Raw genomic sequence first — 17,057 nt, 5'->3', positions numbered from 1 at the left:
TGGGGTCTGGAGATGAGCTGTAATTCCAGGGAATCCCCAGGCCCCACCTGGAGGCTGGCATGCTCTGCCCTGCTGGCAACTGTTGAATTTTGGCAACTTGAGGTTCCAGGATGGGTACTTGGAAAGAAAGGGCCTTTTCCGTGGCAGCTCCACCATTATGGAACAACAGCCTCCCCCAGGGAGGTGCTCCTGGCCCTCTCCCTTTCGATCTCTAGGAGGCAGCTGACAACAATTTTATTCAGGGCCAGCTCGTCCACTAGGCAAACAAGGCGGTTGCCTAGGGGTGATGGGAGGGTGGGGTCACCAAATTGAGCTCCCCCCCCATGCCCGAGGCAAACACCTAGTTCGCCTGCCTCCTCTGCCCACCCGCCCCCACTGCCCCTCCTTTCCTTTCCCTTTGCCACCGCCACTGCAGCGATCACACTTCCCCTGAGTGAACAAAATTAGGCAGGGGGAAGAGGAGGAGGAGAAAGAGGAGGAATTGGATTTACACCCTGCCCTTCACTACCTCTAACCACTTAGGGGGATCTTACCAATTGCTGCCACAACTCTGGGTTATGGGTCTCTCTCGAGAAGGCCCAGAGTCCCCTCCCAAGCCCTTCAGGTAGAGTTGCCAAGTGCAATTCAAGAAATATCTGGGGACTTTGGGGGCGGAGCCAGGAGCAAGGGTGTGACAAGCATAATTGAACTCCAAGGGAGTTCTGGCCCTTACTTTTGTGTAAAACCATTTTTATTAAATTGCAGTATATTGTTATAATACTCTTAAAAATTAATATGAAATTAACACCAATACATTACATTTTTTTTCTTTCCCCCTCCCCTCCATCTTTTCTTTCCCTCCTCCCCTCCCTTACTTTTAAAAGGACTGCACACCTTTTTAAATGCCCTCCTTCCCCCCCACACCATTTCTGATGACCCTGAAGTGAGGGGAGGGCCTCCAACCGGAGATCCCCTGCCTCCACCTGGGGATTGGCAACCCTAACACACACTTACTTGCTCTGAGACGAAGGCAGAACAAACGGAGGGACTCTGCTTTGATGACCCGAACTCCTTCTGACCCTTCCCGATGAAGCACTTCCTGCTCTTATTTAAAGGCACACGCACACATTTCAAAATGGAACCTATTTGCAGGTTTCTAAAGCTGCCGGAGATTTACAGGGTAGGTGGTGGCTGTGAGGGGTGGGGCTTCCCCCCGCCGGCCAGCTGGTTGGGGGCGGGGGGAAGCCCGTAAAACCAGGGGATCCCCTGCTGGGACCTGGAGATTGACCTTCAGGCCTCCCTTAGCTTAAGCCAAATAATGGGCGTGGAAGACCAGGCAGAGTGAACAACATGGGGAAAAAAAGGTTTATTAAAAGGTCAGTGCAATATAACAAAACAAGGTACATAAAACAGTAAAAGGGGCGAAGGGAAAAATAACCAATGCCCTAACACGTCTAAACTTACTGTCCCTAAACTGTCAGTCAGACCTGGGCCTACTCACCCTATCTCACGGGGCGAGGGTCTCTTCCCGGCAGCAGCTCTTCTCAGCTCTGCCTCCTAGGAAAAGAACACCCATTCCTGGCTTGGCCCTTTTATCTTCTCCTCCAGGCCCCACCCCTCTCTGGGCCAGTTTCCCTCCAAAACCTGGCCACCCAATCAGAGGGACAGGAGGGATCCTGGGAAATGTAGGTTTTTCCTAGAACTCCGAAGCAGGCTTTCCTGGGGCCTGCAGGCCTCACTAGCCCAGGATCATGACACTACCCAAGGAGCCCCATGGCGCAGAATGTAGTACATAAGATAAGCCTTGTTGGATCAGGCCAATGGCCCATCCAGCCTGTAGGAAGCAACCAAACAAGACACTGGAAGAATTGCTATTGCTCAGCTTGTAAGCCAGCAGTCTTTATTTTTATAGGATTTTGGTCTCAGATTTTGTCATCACAATCACAAGACTCGCACAAGGGACATGCAAAACATTTACCGAAATACCGAAATCTACCATGACAATTATCCAGAAATAACTTGTCTCAAGGTGACAGATGTAAGAACATCTCTGTTTCCCCACATTTGAGAAAGTCCCTCTGACCTTTGTCTGGGTAGGTAGACTCGTGATCTTCCCACCCATCTAGTGGTTGCTGGGTCAAAAAGTCATGTAGCTGTTCTCTGTAACTGGGGCAGAGTGTTAAGTCTTTACTGCATGATGGGTAAGTGCTATGTGTTACTGATTCAGGGGTCCCTGGTCATGTTGAATGGTGCCACACAGCCCAACACTCAGTGGGCAAAAAACCCAGACGCTATCAGGAGGTCCACCAGTGAGGCCAGGACACTAGAAGCCCTCCCACTGTTGCCCCTCCCGAGCACCAAGAATACAGACCATCACTTGCCCCAGACAGAGAGTCCCAACAATACGTTGTGGCTAATAGCCACTGATGGACCTCTGCTCCATACGTTTATCCAGTCCCCTCTTGAAGCTGTCTATGCTTGTAGCCGCCACCACCTCCTGTGGCAGTGAATTCACATGTTAATCAGCCTTTGGGTGAAGAAGGACCTCCTTTTATCCATTCTAACCCGACTGCTCAGGAAAATTCATTGAATGTCCATGAGTTTTCGTATTGTGAGAAAGGGAGAAAAATCTGAATTGACTTGCAGTCCTAGACCGTGATTTTCAATATTGGGGTTTTGAAAAAATAGATTTTGTGTACATTTTTATGTGTTTTATCTAGATCGTGAGCCACCTGGAGCTCTGTATGGAAGAAAGGTGTTAATGTTTCAAATAAAGGTGTTAATGTTTTAAATAAATAAACTTTTAAAAAGAAATATTCACATTCTTTACTGTCTTGCTGAGACTCAAGGTGGGTTTAGAGTTGCCAGTTCCCAGTTGGGTACCAACCGAAGGTGAAAAACATGGAAAACAACAGTATAAAAATGATATCTATCTCATATGTTATAAAAATTTTACTATCACCTATGTTAAATACAGGTAGGTAGTTCAACAGGTAAAGTTCAAATCCTCTAGCATAAATCCAGGTAGGTAGGTCAAGATGAGCCCCGTGGCGCAGAGTGGTAAAGCTGCAGTACTGCAGTCTGAACTCTCTGCTCACGACCTGAGTTCGATCCCAGAGGAAGCTGGTTTCAGGTAGCCGGCTCAAGGTTGACTCAGCCTTCCATCCTTCCGAGGTCAGTCAAATGAGTACCCAGTTTGCTGGGGGGAAAGCGTAGATGACTGGGAAAGGCAATGGCAAACCACCCTGTAAAAAGTCTGCCGTCAAAACGTTGTGAGAGCAATGTCAACCCAGAGTCGGAAACGACTGATGCTTCCACCTTTACCTTTAATCTGCTCTGAGCCCATAGGTCAAAACAAGATTTCTGCTCTGAACAAGAAACCTATTGGAAATCTCTGCAGAAGTGAAGAAAGGCTCGCTTTTTTTCTGTAGCAGGAATTCCTTTGCATCTTAGGCCACACCCCCCCCCCCCCCGATGTAGCCAATCCTCCTGGAGCTTACAGTAGTCCCTGTATGAAGAACCCTGCAAGCTCTCGGAGGATTGGCTACATCAGAGGGGTGTGGCCTAATATGCAATGGAGTTCCTGCTACAAAAAAAAGCCCCAGATGCATCTATTCGCTATGATGCGAATAAGGTAACAGGCTCTCGATAGAGGGAATTATACCCCAAAATAATCATCAGACTTGGATACTGTTCTCCACACTTGTCTACGCTGGAGGAGTCTGCTAGGAGCAATACTGAGTCAATTTTCTTTAGTGACCAAAAAAACCAGTTGCCATCAGGAGGTCCACCAGTGGAGCCAGAACACTAGAAGCCTCCCACTGTGGCCCCTCCCAAGAACATAAGAACATAAGAGAAGCCATGTTGGATCAGGCCAATGGCCCATCCAGTCCAACCACTCTGTGTCACATAAGAACATAAGAGAAGCCATGTTGGATCAGGCCAATGGCCCCTCCAGTCCAACACTCTGTGTCACATAAGAACATAAGAGAAGCCATGTTGGATCAGGCCACTGGCCCATCCAGTCCAACACTCTGTGTCACATAAGAACATAAGAGAAGCCATGTTGGATCAGGCCAATGGCCCATCCAGTCCAACACTCTGTGTCACACAGTGGCAAAAATTTTTTATATATACACACACACTGTGGCTAATAGCCACTGATGGACCTCTGCTCCATATTTTTATCTAAACCCCGCTTGAAGGTGGCTATGCTTGTGGCCGCCACCACCTCCTGTGGCAGTGAATTCCACATGTTAATCACCCTTTGGGTGAAGAAGTACTTCCTTTTATCCGTTTTAACCTGGCTGCTCAGCAATTTCATCGAATGCCCACGAGTTCTTGTATTGTGAGAAAGGGAGAAAAGTACCTCTTTCTCTACTTTCTCCATCCCATGCATTATCTTGTAAACCTCTATCATGTCACCCCGCAGGCGACGTTTCTCCAAGCTAAAGAGTCCCAAGCGTTTCAACCTTTCTTCATAGGGAAAGTGTTCCAGCCCTTTAATCATTCTAATTGCCCTTTTCTGGACTTTTCCAATGCTATAATATCCTTTTTGAGGTGCGGCGACCAGAACTGCACACAGTACTCCAAAGGAGACCGCACCATCGATTTATACAGGGGCATTATGATACTGGCTGATTTGTTTTCAATTCCCTGATTTGTTTTCAATTGAATACAGAGCATCAGGGGTCGTTTTGTAAAACAAAAAAAAGGTGGCGGAGCTCATTAGCATAACTCATTAGCATATGGTCATTCCCCTCCCTTGGCTACGGAAGTCTTTCCCTCCTTGTTGTGCTAGATCTGTCTGTCCATCCTTCCTCTACCAGAATCAGTCATGTTTCAGATATCCTTCTGATACCCTCAGGGGTTGTTTTGTAGAAAAATAGATGGTTGAGCTCATTCGCATAAGTCCTTAGCATATGCCACCACCCACCACCAGCCAAAAGCAACCCAATGCAAGAAAGGAGAGCCCCGGGCGAGCGAGGCCTGATTGGGCTGGCTAGAGATCCAGCCAGCCCAAGCAGGCCTTACTCACCTGGGGTTCTCCTGGGCCACCCCGCTCCACAGTCAAAAGGCCAGCAAGCCACCTGCCACCCAAAATTACATAAGAAGTGGAGAAAGGGTGGTGTGGGCTTCTCCAGGGGTTTAGGAAGGCTGTTGGGGACGTGGCAAAGCCCCTGGTGGCTGGCTGGATGCCCGCTCTCCTAATCCAGAGATTGTTATGCAGCTGCACCTCCTATTCAATGGACAAGGGAGGTGGGGAGGAGGAGGGGGAACCCTCAGAAAGGTTCAGGAGCTGCGCTTCTGTGTTCCTGCTGAATCTGAGGCCTGCAGAGCATCACTGCCCCAGACAGAGAGTTCCAACAGTACGCTGTGGCTAATAGCCCCGATGGACCTCTGCTCTAGATGCTTATCCATTCCCCTCTTGAAGCTGTCTATGCTTGTAGCCGCCACCACCTCCTGTGGCAGTGAATTCCAAGTGCTAATCACCCTTTGGACAAAGAAGTACTTCCTTTGATCTGTTCTAATCTGGAAAGGAAAGGAAAGGTCCCCTGTGCAAGCACCAGTCGTTTCCAACTCTGGGGTGACGTTGCTTTCACAGCGTTTTCACGGCAGACTTTTTACAGGATGGTTTGCCATTGCCTTCCCCAGTCATCTACATTTCCCACCCACCCCCACCCCCCAGCAAGCTGGGTCTTCATTTTACCAACCTCGGAAGGGTGGAAGGCTGAGTCAACCTCGAGCCGGCTACCTGAAAAACCCGGCTTCCACTGGGAATCGAACTCAGGTTGTGAGCAGAGCTTAGGACGGCAGTACTGCAGCTTTAACACTTTGCGCCGTGGGGCTCTGACTAACCTGACTGTTCAGCAATTCCATGGGGTGTCCATGAGTTCTTGTATTGTGAGAAAGTGAGAAAAGAACTTCTTGCTCAGCCTGCCTATGTATAATCTTGTAAATCTCTATCATATCACCTCTCAGTCAACGTTTCTCCAAGCTAAAGAGTCCCAAGCATTTTAACCTTTCTTCATAAGGAAAGTGTTCCAGCCCTTTAATCATTCTAGTTGCCCTTTTCTGCACCTTTTCTGATGCTATAATATCCTTTTTGAGGTGCGGCGACCAGAACTGCACACAGTACTCCAAATGAGACCGCACCATCGATTTATACAGGGGCATTATGATACTGGCTGATTTATTTTAAATTCCCTTCCTAATAATTCCCAGCATGGCGTTGGACTTTTTTTATTGCAATCGCGCACTGTCTTGACGTTTTCAATGAGTTATCTACCACGACCCCGAGATCTCTCTCTTGGTCAGTCTCTGCCAGTTCACACCCCATCAACTTGTATTTGTAGCTGGGATTCTTGGCCCCAATGTGCATTACTTTGCACTTGGCCACATTGAACCGCATCTGCCACGTTGACGCCCACTCACCCAGCCTCAACAGATCCCTTTGGAGTGCCTCACAATCCTCTCTGGTTCTCACCACCCTGAAGAATTTAGTGTCATCTGCAAATTTAGCTACTTCACTGCTTACTCCCAACTCCAAATCATTAATGAACAAATCAAAATCTGTGGGTATCCAGGGCTCTGGGGGAGCTGTTTTTGAGGCAGAGGCACCAAATTTGCAGTATTGCATCTGATGCCTCTTCTCAAAACACCCCCCAAGTTTCAAACAGATTGGACCAAAGGGTCCAATTCTATGAGTCCCAAACAAGGTGTCCCTATCTTTCATTAATCAAAATAGAAAAAAGGGATTTAAAACCATGTGGTCCCTTTAAATGTGATGGCCAGAACTTCCTTCAGAGTTCAATTGTGCTTGTCACTTCCTTGCTTCCAACTCCACCCCCAAAGTCTTCTGGCTCCACCTCCCCCCCAATCCCCAGATATTTCTTGAGTCGGACTTGGCAACCCTCTTCTGTTGTGATTGCAGGAGATCGCTGGGCCCCACCCAGAGTTGACAACCCCATTTCCCAACCAGGAACTGGAAGCCAGCCTATCCATTTATTGAAGCATCTTTCTGAGCCAATCTGTTCTGGCGTTGCCCTCTTGCCTGTGTCCCCTGTGCAAGCACCAGTCGTTTTCGACTCTGGGGTGACATTGCTTTCATAACATTTTCACGGCAGACTTTTTACGGGGTGGTTTGCCATTCGGAAATGACTGGCGCTTGCACAGGGGACCTTTCCTTTCCTTGCCAATGCATTCCCCAGTCATCTACACTTTCCCCCCAGCAAGCTGGGTACTCCTTTTACCGACCTCGGAAGGATGGAAGGCTGAGTCAACCTCGAGCCGGCTGCCTGAAAACCCAGCTTCCACCGGGGATCGAATTCAGGTCGTGAGCGGATCATTTCTCCATTATTTTCTATGGGAATAATCCTCCATCGGGTATAATGGAGTGCCCAGCAGACATTTCCCTCCGTCCCCCTGCTTTCTGATGACCTTGAAGCGGGGGGGGGGGCCCTCCAAACTGGGGGATCCCCTGCTCCCACCTGGGGATTGGCAACCCTACTGTGTATAATGGGCCCTCCCCAAGACTTCTGCTTTGCACACTTCTGCTTCGATTAAGACAGCAGCTTCTCAGCGGACAGCCGGAATGCGACGAGATGGGGATGGATTGGGGAGCGCGTCATTCAGCCTTGCCGCAGGCGCACGCCAGCTGATGCGGCATGTCAGCCCAAGCCCTGGCTCGCTGCCCGACGAAGTCGTCTGCCTGGAGGCTGCCTGCTGGGCCTAGCGGGGAAAGCCAGCCAGATTCCAGAACTAGGCTGGAAGAAGAAGAAGGGAAGCTGCTTGCTGGAGGCTGGCAGAAGAACTCGAGAATGTTCATGTCTCCGCGTTGGGTGAGACCAAAGGCCTCTTTTCCCATCCGGATGTCCTTGGAAGAGTGACACCCGGGTCTTCCTGGGGAGAGATCCCTTCAGGGCTTGCAGCGTCATTCGAGTGACTGAGTCTTCTGTCGAAGTGGATGGCTCAACCTGCATTGTCTTGTAGGGCTGCCAAGTCCCTCCACCGCTGAGGCAGGGGACGCTTCTCTCTCATGCGCCTTGCATGTGTAGCGTGATGATGTCATCCGCAAGTGATGTCACTGTGCTGGGGACATCATGCCAGGGACGCTTTAGGACTTGCGATAAAAACTCTATGGTACCGGAGACGTTCTAGGATTCGTGATAAAACTCTTTGGTACCATGGAGTTTTACTGCAAGTCCTAGAACAGGGGTGGGGAACCTTTTTCCTGCCAAGGGCCATTTGGATATTTATAACATCATTCACGGGCCATACAAAATTATCCGCTTAAAAAACAGTGCTCTGCCGAGAGAGAACTATTCAGGCCAGCAAAATTAATACAAATAATAGGGTTTTTCTTTTCTATTCGAAGTCATGTGGGGAGAGCCTAATTTGGCACACGCACACATGCGCGCGCAGCCCGTCACCCTAGGCAAATACCAAGAAGATATTGGATTTATATCCCGCCCTCCACTCTGAAGAGACTCAGAGCGGCTCACCATCTCCTTTACCTTCCCCCACAACAGACACCCTGTGAGGTAGATGAAGGTATTGGATTTATGTCCCGCCCTCCACTCTGAAGAGTCTCAGAGCGGCTCACAATCTCCTTTCCCTCCCCTCCCCCCCCCCCGCAACAGACACCCTGTGAGGTAGATGAAGATATTGGATTTATATCCCGCCCTCCACTCCAAAGAGTCTCAGAGCGGCTCACAATCTCCTTTCCCTTCCTCCCCCACCACAGACACCCTGTGAGGTAGATGAAGATATTGGATTTATATCCCGCCCTCCACTCCGAAGAGTCTCAGAGCGGCTCACAATCTCCTTCCCCCCCACAACAGACACGCTGTGAGGTGGGTGGGGCTGGAGAGGGCTCTCAGAGCAGCTGCCCTTTCAAGGACAACCTCTGCCAGAGCTATGGCTGACCCAAGGCCATGATAGCAGGTGCAAGTGGAGGAGTGGGGAATCAAACCCGGTTCTCCCAGATAAGATTCCGCACACTTAACCACTACATCAAACTGGCTCTCCAGGGATTGAACTTGGGACCTTCTGCATGTAAAGCAGGAATTCATTAGCATATTAGGCTTGTTCCGAGTTCAAATTAATAACAATGAGGCCTGTAAATTAGTCACTGGGTTGTGTGTGGAAGTGGGAATCTTGCCATGCCCCGGATCAGGTTTTGAAGCTAGCCACAGGGAAAAGCGAAACGAGCGGATATAAAGTATGGCCTCGTCGCTGTGCTGTGGTGGTGTGTAGAGAATACCTTATTAGAATATGTTACATCATCATCTGGATTCCTCAGGAGCAATTTGGCACCGAGGAGCCTTAGAAAAATTGAAGGGCCGCACATCGTTAAACGGACATTAGTTTGGAACTTGGAATGCAGAATTCTGGTCCTTGTGTATTATTGTTATTGGGCGTTCCTAATTGTCAGGGTGCAGAGTGGTCAAGCTGCAGTCAGAGCCCTCTGCTCACGACCTGAGTTCCATCCCAGCGGAAGCTGGTTCAGGTAGCCGGCTCCAGGTTGACTCAGCCTTCCATCCTTCCGAGGTCGATCAAATGAGTCCGCGCCTTGCTGGGGGGAAAGTGTAAAAGACTGGGGAAGGCAAGGGCAAACCACCCCGTAAAACATCTGCCGTGAAAACGTTGTGAAAGCAACGTCACCCCAGAGTCGAAAACGACTGGTGCTTGCACAGGAGACTAAGGTAAAGGCAAACACCAGTCGTTTCCTTACGGAGCTCCGTGGTGCAGAGTGGTAAAGCTGCAGTACTGCGGTCTGAACTCTCTGCTCAGAACCTGAGTTCGATTCCGGCAGAAGCTGGATTCAGGTAGCCGGCCCAAGCTTTGCTCACTGCGCTGGATTCCTCTTCTGATGAAGTGTGCTTAGCGGGTACAACAGAGAAGCTATTGAGGTTTACAAACACCCGCAGAATTTTAACAGAAAGGAAGAAGGCATTTTCATCCACCAATCTTGGTACCCTGCTCTGCAAAACACCCTACAGACTATAAATTGCAGAAAGTCTCAGAACAACCAGCAAATTCCACAGAACAAGCAGCACAGTCAACAACCATCTTCCTTATCTTCAAACCCCTTCCAACCCTCCCAGCAATTAACACAGAACAATGGTCACATTCAACAGCCAGTTTCCTTATCACTACCCTTCCAGGAAGCCCCACCAAACAATGGGCACATCCACAAACTAATTGCCCTTTCATCACACCCCCTCCAGCTTACAAATAGCAGCTCTCCAGCAGCCCTGGCCCCACTCAATGCACAGCAGCCAAGAAGGTCAGAGCGCCTGCTCCGGCTGCAACGCCACTGAGGATGTTCTCCGCAGCTGAGAACGAAACGTCTGGAAGGAAAACTTTCTCCAGTAGAACACGGCACTTGATCCCGAAAGATTCTACAAACCCTAATGATGTTACCAGCCGTGAAAACCTGAAATCTTTAGTTGTGAGAACGTCAGGTAATGTAAAAGGTGAGTTTCCAATGCGGTGATAGAGAGTCACAAGCTTTCAGTGAGTCTCTCATTCAGAGAAGGGCGGGGTATAAATCTTCAGTCTTCTTCTTCTTCACTTAGGTCCTCATACGCAACAAGAATATTGTAAAAAAAAGAAGAACATGAACATATGAACCTGCCTTATACTGAATCAGACCCTTGGTCCATCCAAGTCAGTATTGTCTACTCAGACTGGCAGCGGCTCTCCAGGGTCTCCAGCTGAGGTTTTTCATACCTACTTGCCTGGACCCTTTTTAGTCGGAGATGCCGGGGATTGAACCTGGGACCTTCTGCTTACCAAGCAGATGCTCTACCACTGAGCCACTGTCCCTCCCCTGTTTGGCAAAAGTGAATGGCAGACTTTGAGGGAAACGTAGCACTAGCAAGTGAAGGCTTACAAAAAATAATAAATTGACAATTTGCATCTGACTATCATTTTACAATGAGTTCCAAAACTTTAGGACTGCATGTATTCAAAGACTAGCAATGGCAACCTAAATGCTTGTCGTCTTCCCCGTCTTAGTGTCTGTCTTTCTTAAGAGAGAAGCGTTGCCAAAAAAAACCCAACAACAACAACAAAGCCATGCATTTCGAGTGCTCTCTCCACACAAAGGAAGCGACCCCGGAGAGGTTGCCCCTCCGGATCTTTCCAGGGAGCAGGGAGCTGTGATTTGCACTTTCGATGTGATTTGCAGTTTCCATTCTGTGTGATTTGCAGTTTCTATTCTAGGCAATCCAAACACAGACCTCCTGGAGCATTGTGCAAGCCAATCCCAGTGTGAGGATCCCCATCGGACTGGAGGATGCAAAGAGGCAGGAGAGGTTTAGGCAGACAGGTTTGACCTTGTGCAGTGTGGAGGGGCGTTAAGAAGGCCGTTTAAAAAAAAAGGCAAAGGTCATCCCCTGTGCAAGCACCAGTCGTTTCCGACTCTGGGGTGACGTCGCATCACGACGTTTTCACGGCAGACTTTCTACGGGGTGGTTTGCTGCTGCCTTCCCCAGTCCTCTACATTTCACCCCCAGCAAGCTGGGGACTCATTTGGCCAACCTCGAAAGGATGGAAGGCTGAGCCAACCTCGAGTCGGTGACCTGAACCCAGCTTCTGCAGGGATCGAACTCAGGTTGTGAGCAGAGAGCTTGGACTGCAGTGCTGCAGCTTTACCGCTCTGCGCCACACGGCTCTTGTAAGGTAGTCCCCCGTGCAAGCACCAGTCGTTTCTGACTCTGGGGTTTCGCAGTAGACTTTTTAATGGGGTGGTTTGCCATTGCCTTCCCCAGTCATCTACCCTTTCCCCCCAGCAAGCTGGGTACTCATTTGACCGACCTCGGAAGGATGGTCATGGAGTAAAAGGACAAGTCCTCTTGTGGATCAAAAACTGGCTAATTAATAGGAAGCAGAGAGTGAGTATAAAAGGGCAGTCTTCGCAGTGGAGGACGGTAAACAGTGGAGTGCCTCAGGGCTCAGTACTGGGTCCCATGCTCTTTAACTTCTTCATAAATGATTTGGAGTTGAGAGTAAGCAGTGAAGTGGCCAAGTCTGCAGATGACACTAAATTGTTCAGGGTGGTGAGAACCAGAGAGGATTGTGAGGAACTCCAAAGGGATCTGTTGAGGCTGGATGAGTGGGCGTCAACGTGGCAGATGAGGTTCAATGTGGCCAAGTGCAAAGTAATGAACATTGGAGCCAAGAATCCTAGCTACAAATACAAGTTGATGGGGTGTGAACTGGCAGAGACTGACCAAGAGGTCAGATCTCGGGGTTGTGGTAGATAACTCACTGAAAACGTCAAGACAGTGTGCGATTGCAATAAAAAAAGGCCAACGCCATGCTGGGAATTATTAGGAAGGAAATTGAAAACAAATCAGCCAGTATCATAATGCCCCTGTATAAACTGATGGTGCGGTCTCATTTGGAATACTGTTTGCAATTCTGGTCACCGCACCTCAAAAAGGATATTATAGCATTGGAAAAAGTGCAGAAAAGGGCGACTAGAATTATTAAAGGTTTGGAACACTTTCCCTATGGAGAAAGGTTAAAACGCTTGGGGCTCTTTAGCTTGGAGAAACGTCGACTGCGGGGTGACATGAGAGAGGTGACACAAGATTATGCTTGGGATGGAGAAGGTAGAGAAAGAAGTCCTTTTCTCCCCTTCTCACAATACAAGAACTCGTGGGCGTTCAATGAAATTGCTGAGCAGTCGGGTTAGAACGGATAAAAGGAAGTACTTCTTCACCCAAAGGGTGATTAACATGTGGAATTCACTGCCACAGGAGGTGGTGGCGGCTACAAGCAAAGCCAGCTTCAAGAGGGGATTGGATAAAAATATGGAGCAGAGGTCCATCAGTGGCTATTAGCCACAGTGTGTGTATATATATATAAATTTTTTGGCCACTGTGCGACACATAGTGTTGGACTGGATGGGCCATTGGCCTGATCCAACATGGCTTCTCTTATGTTCTTATGGAAGGCTGAGCCGGCTACCTGAACCCAGCTTCTGCTGGGATCGAACTCAGGTTTTGAGCAGAGGTTAGGACTGCAGCACTGCAGCTTTACCAATCTGCACCACAGGGCTGCTGCAAGAAGGCAGAGCTGGGTGCAAAAACGGGAGACAAGATTCAAGGATAGGGTTGTTCTCACCAATGCTCCCTCTAAGACAGTGTGTCGAACTCTTTTGTTATGAGGGCCGGATCTGACATAAATGAGACCCTGTTGGGCTGGGCTATTTGCTTCATAAAATGTAATGCAAGGCAGCAGAGATATAAACTTTATAAATGACACAGATGAACACAAAAGATTTTTTTTTTTAAAAGAACCTTAAAATAAAACACGATTAAAACATTAGCGCTCATTGGTCTTAAAGGTGCGTTTTTTGTATCTCTCCTGTGCAATCCAGGGAATTGGACAAAGTTTTCCTTCTTTCCCCAAGGGACCAGGAGAAGGGGGGAGCCTCAGCCAATAGAAGGAATAGAGGCTTGGCTTAGAAGCTCTGCTGTGTGATTGAGAGAGCCTGGCAAAGCAAGCTCTCCCTCCCCAAGGGAGGACCCTCAGTCAATGGAGGAAATAGAGACTTTGCTCTGTAGCTCCTGTGCAATTGAGCAAGCCTGGCAAAGCAAGCCGTGATGCAGAAGGAAGCAAAAAACAGGGAGAAGGAAGCAGATGACAGCCAGTTGCTCAGGGGCCTGATAAGAGCCCTCCAGGGGCCAGATTTGTCCCCTGGGCCGTATGTTTGACACACCTGCTCTAAGCTGTGGGGTCTTGTGAGCAAAAATTCTACTTTGTGAGCTACTGGCATTGAAATTGTGAGCTACTGCATAAATTAGTTTGTTCTGGGGCCATTATTCTTGAGCTAAGTCAAACATGTGTGAGCCAGAGGCTAAAAAAATCTGTGAGCTAGTTCACACTAACTCAGCTTACAGGGAACACTGGCCGCCACTCTTCAGAGAGCCAGTTTGGTGTAATGGTTAAGTGCAGAGACTCTTATCTGGGAGATCCGGGTTTGATTCCCCACTCCTCCACTTTCAGCTGCTGGAATGGCCTCGGGTCAGCCATAGCTCTCGTAGGAGTTGTCCTTGGAAGGGCAGCTTCTGTCAGAGCTCTCTCAGCCCCACCAACCTCACAGGGTGTCTGTTGTGGGGGGAAGGTAAAGGTGATCTATACCCTGTGGCTAATAGCCACTGATGGACCTCTGCTCCATATGTTGACCAAATCCCCTCTTGAAGCTGTCTGTGCATACAAGCATAGCCAGCTTCAAAAGTGAGTGGATAAACATCTGGAGCAGAGGTCCATCTGTGACTATTAGACAGAGTGTATTGTTAGAACTCTCTGTTTGGGGCAAGAGATGCTCTGTATTCTTGGTGCTTTTTTTGGGGGGGGGTGCACAGTAGAAGGACTTCTAGTGTCCTGGTCACACTGGTGGACCTCCTGATGGCACCTGGTTTTCTGGCCACCATATGACAGAGTGTTGGACTGCATGGGTCATTGGTCTGATCCAGCATGGCTTCTCTTATCTTCTTATGTCTGGGGCAGTGATGCTCGGTATTCTTGGTGCTTGGGGGGGGGGCACAGTGGGAGGGCTTCTAGTGTCCTGGCCCCACTGGTGGACCTCCTGATGGCACCTGGGTTTTTTGGCCACTGTGTGACACAGAGTGTTGGACTGGATGGGCCACTGGCCTGATCCAACAGGGCTTCTCTTATGTTCTTATGTGACACAGAGTGTTGGACTGGATGGGCCACTGGCCTGATCCAACAGGGCTTCTCTTATGTTCTTCTGTGACACAGAGTGTTGGACTGGATGGGCCATTGACCCGATCCAACATGGCTCCTCTTATGTGACACAGAGTGTTGGACTGGATGGGCCACTGGCCTGATCCAACAGGGCTTCTCTTATGTTCTTCTGTGACACAGAGTGTTGGACTGGATGGGCCATTGACCCGATCCAACATGGCTCCTCTTATGTGACACAGAGTGTTGGACTGGATGGGCCATTGACCTGATCCAACATGGCTTCTCTTATGTTGTTATGCTCGCAGCTGCCACCACCTCCTGTGGCAGCGGATTCCATGTGTGAATCACACAGCCCCTCCTCCAGGCAGCCTACAGAAATCGCCCCCCCCCCCCCAGTACTTTTAAATCTTCCCTCAGAATGGGAGTAGGGTGAACCAGAGGCCGTCCACCCCCGCTGTTCTTTCATCTGCCCCCAGCTCCTATAGCTGTTGCATGGTTTTCTCTGAAATCACAGTTACTGCATCAGCAGAGGGGGAGGAGGGGGAGGGAGGAAAAGATGAAAGGGAAAATGAGCCGAAGTTTCCTGGACGGCCTGCTCAGCCGCAGAGTTACAAGCAGCAGGCGAATCTCCGGTGTGCAACCTGGAAATTCTAACTAGTCCCGGCGCAGGCATTAGACCACCCGAAAAGGCGTCAGGTCAGCGGGAACAGCAAATTGTCAAATAATTGAATTTTTTGTTTTCCCTGGCCAAGACACCTGAGCTCTGGGCTATTTCCGAGTCTGTTTCATGTGTGATTGTCTTTCTACACCCTGTGATCTATACACCGTGGCTCATAGCCACTGATGGCCCTCTGCTCCATATGCTTATCCAATCCCCTCTTGAAGCTGGCTATGCTCATAGCTGTCGCCACCTCCGGTGGCAGTGAATTCCATGTGTGAATCACACTGCCCCTTCCTCAGGCAGCCTACAGAGCCACTCCCCACCCCCGTACTGAGAGCCAGTTTGGTGTAGTGGTTAAGTGAGCGGACTCTTATCTAGGAGAACAGGGTTTGATTCTCCACTCTGCCACTTGCGGCTGCTGGAGTGGCCTTGGCTCTCCCGGGAGTTGTCCTTGAAAGGGCAGCCTCTGTCAGAGCTCTCTCAGCCCCACCTACATCACAGAGTGTTCGTCGTGGGGGGTGGGGAGGGGAGAAGGTAAAGGAGACTGCGACTGCTCTGAGACTCTGAGGTTCAGAGTGAAGAGCAGGATATAAATCCAATATCACCACCATCACCTTTTAGCTTCACTGTTCCTTCCGGCTGATGCACATCAGGTATTGGAAGATCCACAGGGATCCGTGGTGCACCTGCTGTTTTCAGGTCCTGGCACCTGATTCTGGTCAGGATCGCAACATGTCCTGAAAATGCACCAGAGGGGCTGTTTGCACGCATGAGAAAATGTATACCCATTGACTTCTACAACATAAATAGGGAAGGGGCCGTGGCTCAGTGGCAGAGCATCTGCTTTGCATGCAGAAGCTCCCGGGTTCAACCCCCGGCATCCCCAGTTGAAACGACAAGATAGGGGGTCATTTGAAAAACCTCCCCCTGAGACTCTAGACCAGTGGTGTCAAATGTGCGGCCCGAGGGCTGAATCAGGCCCCTGGAGGGCTCCTATCAGGCTCGTGAGCAACTCACTGTCATCGGCTTCCTTCTCTCTCCCTTGCTTCCTTCTGCATCACAGCTTGCTTTGCCAGGCTTGCTCAATTGCACAGGAGCTACAGAGCCAAGTCTCTGCTTTCTCCACTGCCTGACCGGCACATGAAGCAGCTTATGTACAAAAGCTTGCAATGCCCAGCCGTTTCATTTTTTTCCCTGGTTCTTAGGCTCAAAGCCTTGACCATGAGATTTCTGTAATCAATGTCAATCAATCAAAAGCAGCTCTGCAACTTACAGACACGTACCTGAACCTCCAAGGAAGGAGAGCCCACCACCTCATGAGGAAGCCTGGGGAAGGAGAGCCCACCACCTCGTGAGGAAGCCTGCAGACATGCTCACTCTCAGGTTCAAATCAGGCCTCCATCTGGCACAACAAATCCCCTCTGTGTCCACAAGAGCAAAGTTCTCATTTATACTGCAGGGCTTTTTTTTTTGTAGCAGGAGCTCCTTTGCATATTAGGCTACACCCCCTTGATGTAGCCAATCCTCCAAGAGCTTACAGGGCTCTTCGTACAGGGCCTACTGTAAGCTCCAGGAGGATTGGCTGCATCAGGGGTGTGTGGCCTAATATGCAAAGGAGTTCCTGCTACCAAAAAAAGTGCCCTTCTTCTTTGGCAACGTTCAGTGCCGATACTTCGCATCCGTATAAGCA

The 17,057-nt window shown here is 49.5% G+C and overlaps 1 non-coding gene across 1 annotated transcript; it reads left to right on the top strand.

Moving 5' to 3' along the window:
• Nucleotides 1-16,181: 16,181 nt before the first annotated feature.
• On the top strand, nucleotides 16,182-16,253 carry TRNAA-UGC (transfer RNA alanine (anticodon UGC)). The gene has a single exon. It is a non-coding gene; the product is annotated as a tRNA-Ala (tRNA).
• Nucleotides 16,254-17,057: the final 804 nt, after the last annotated feature.

This window comes from Heteronotia binoei, chromosome 2 (assembly GCF_032191835.1).
Source record: "Heteronotia binoei isolate CCM8104 ecotype False Entrance Well chromosome 2, APGP_CSIRO_Hbin_v1, whole genome shotgun sequence".
Classification (NCBI taxonomy): Eukaryota; Metazoa; Chordata; class Lepidosauria; order Squamata; family Gekkonidae; genus Heteronotia; species Heteronotia binoei.
The sequence above is the reverse complement of the archived record's forward strand: the minus strand, read 5'-3'. Positions and strand labels throughout refer to the sequence as shown.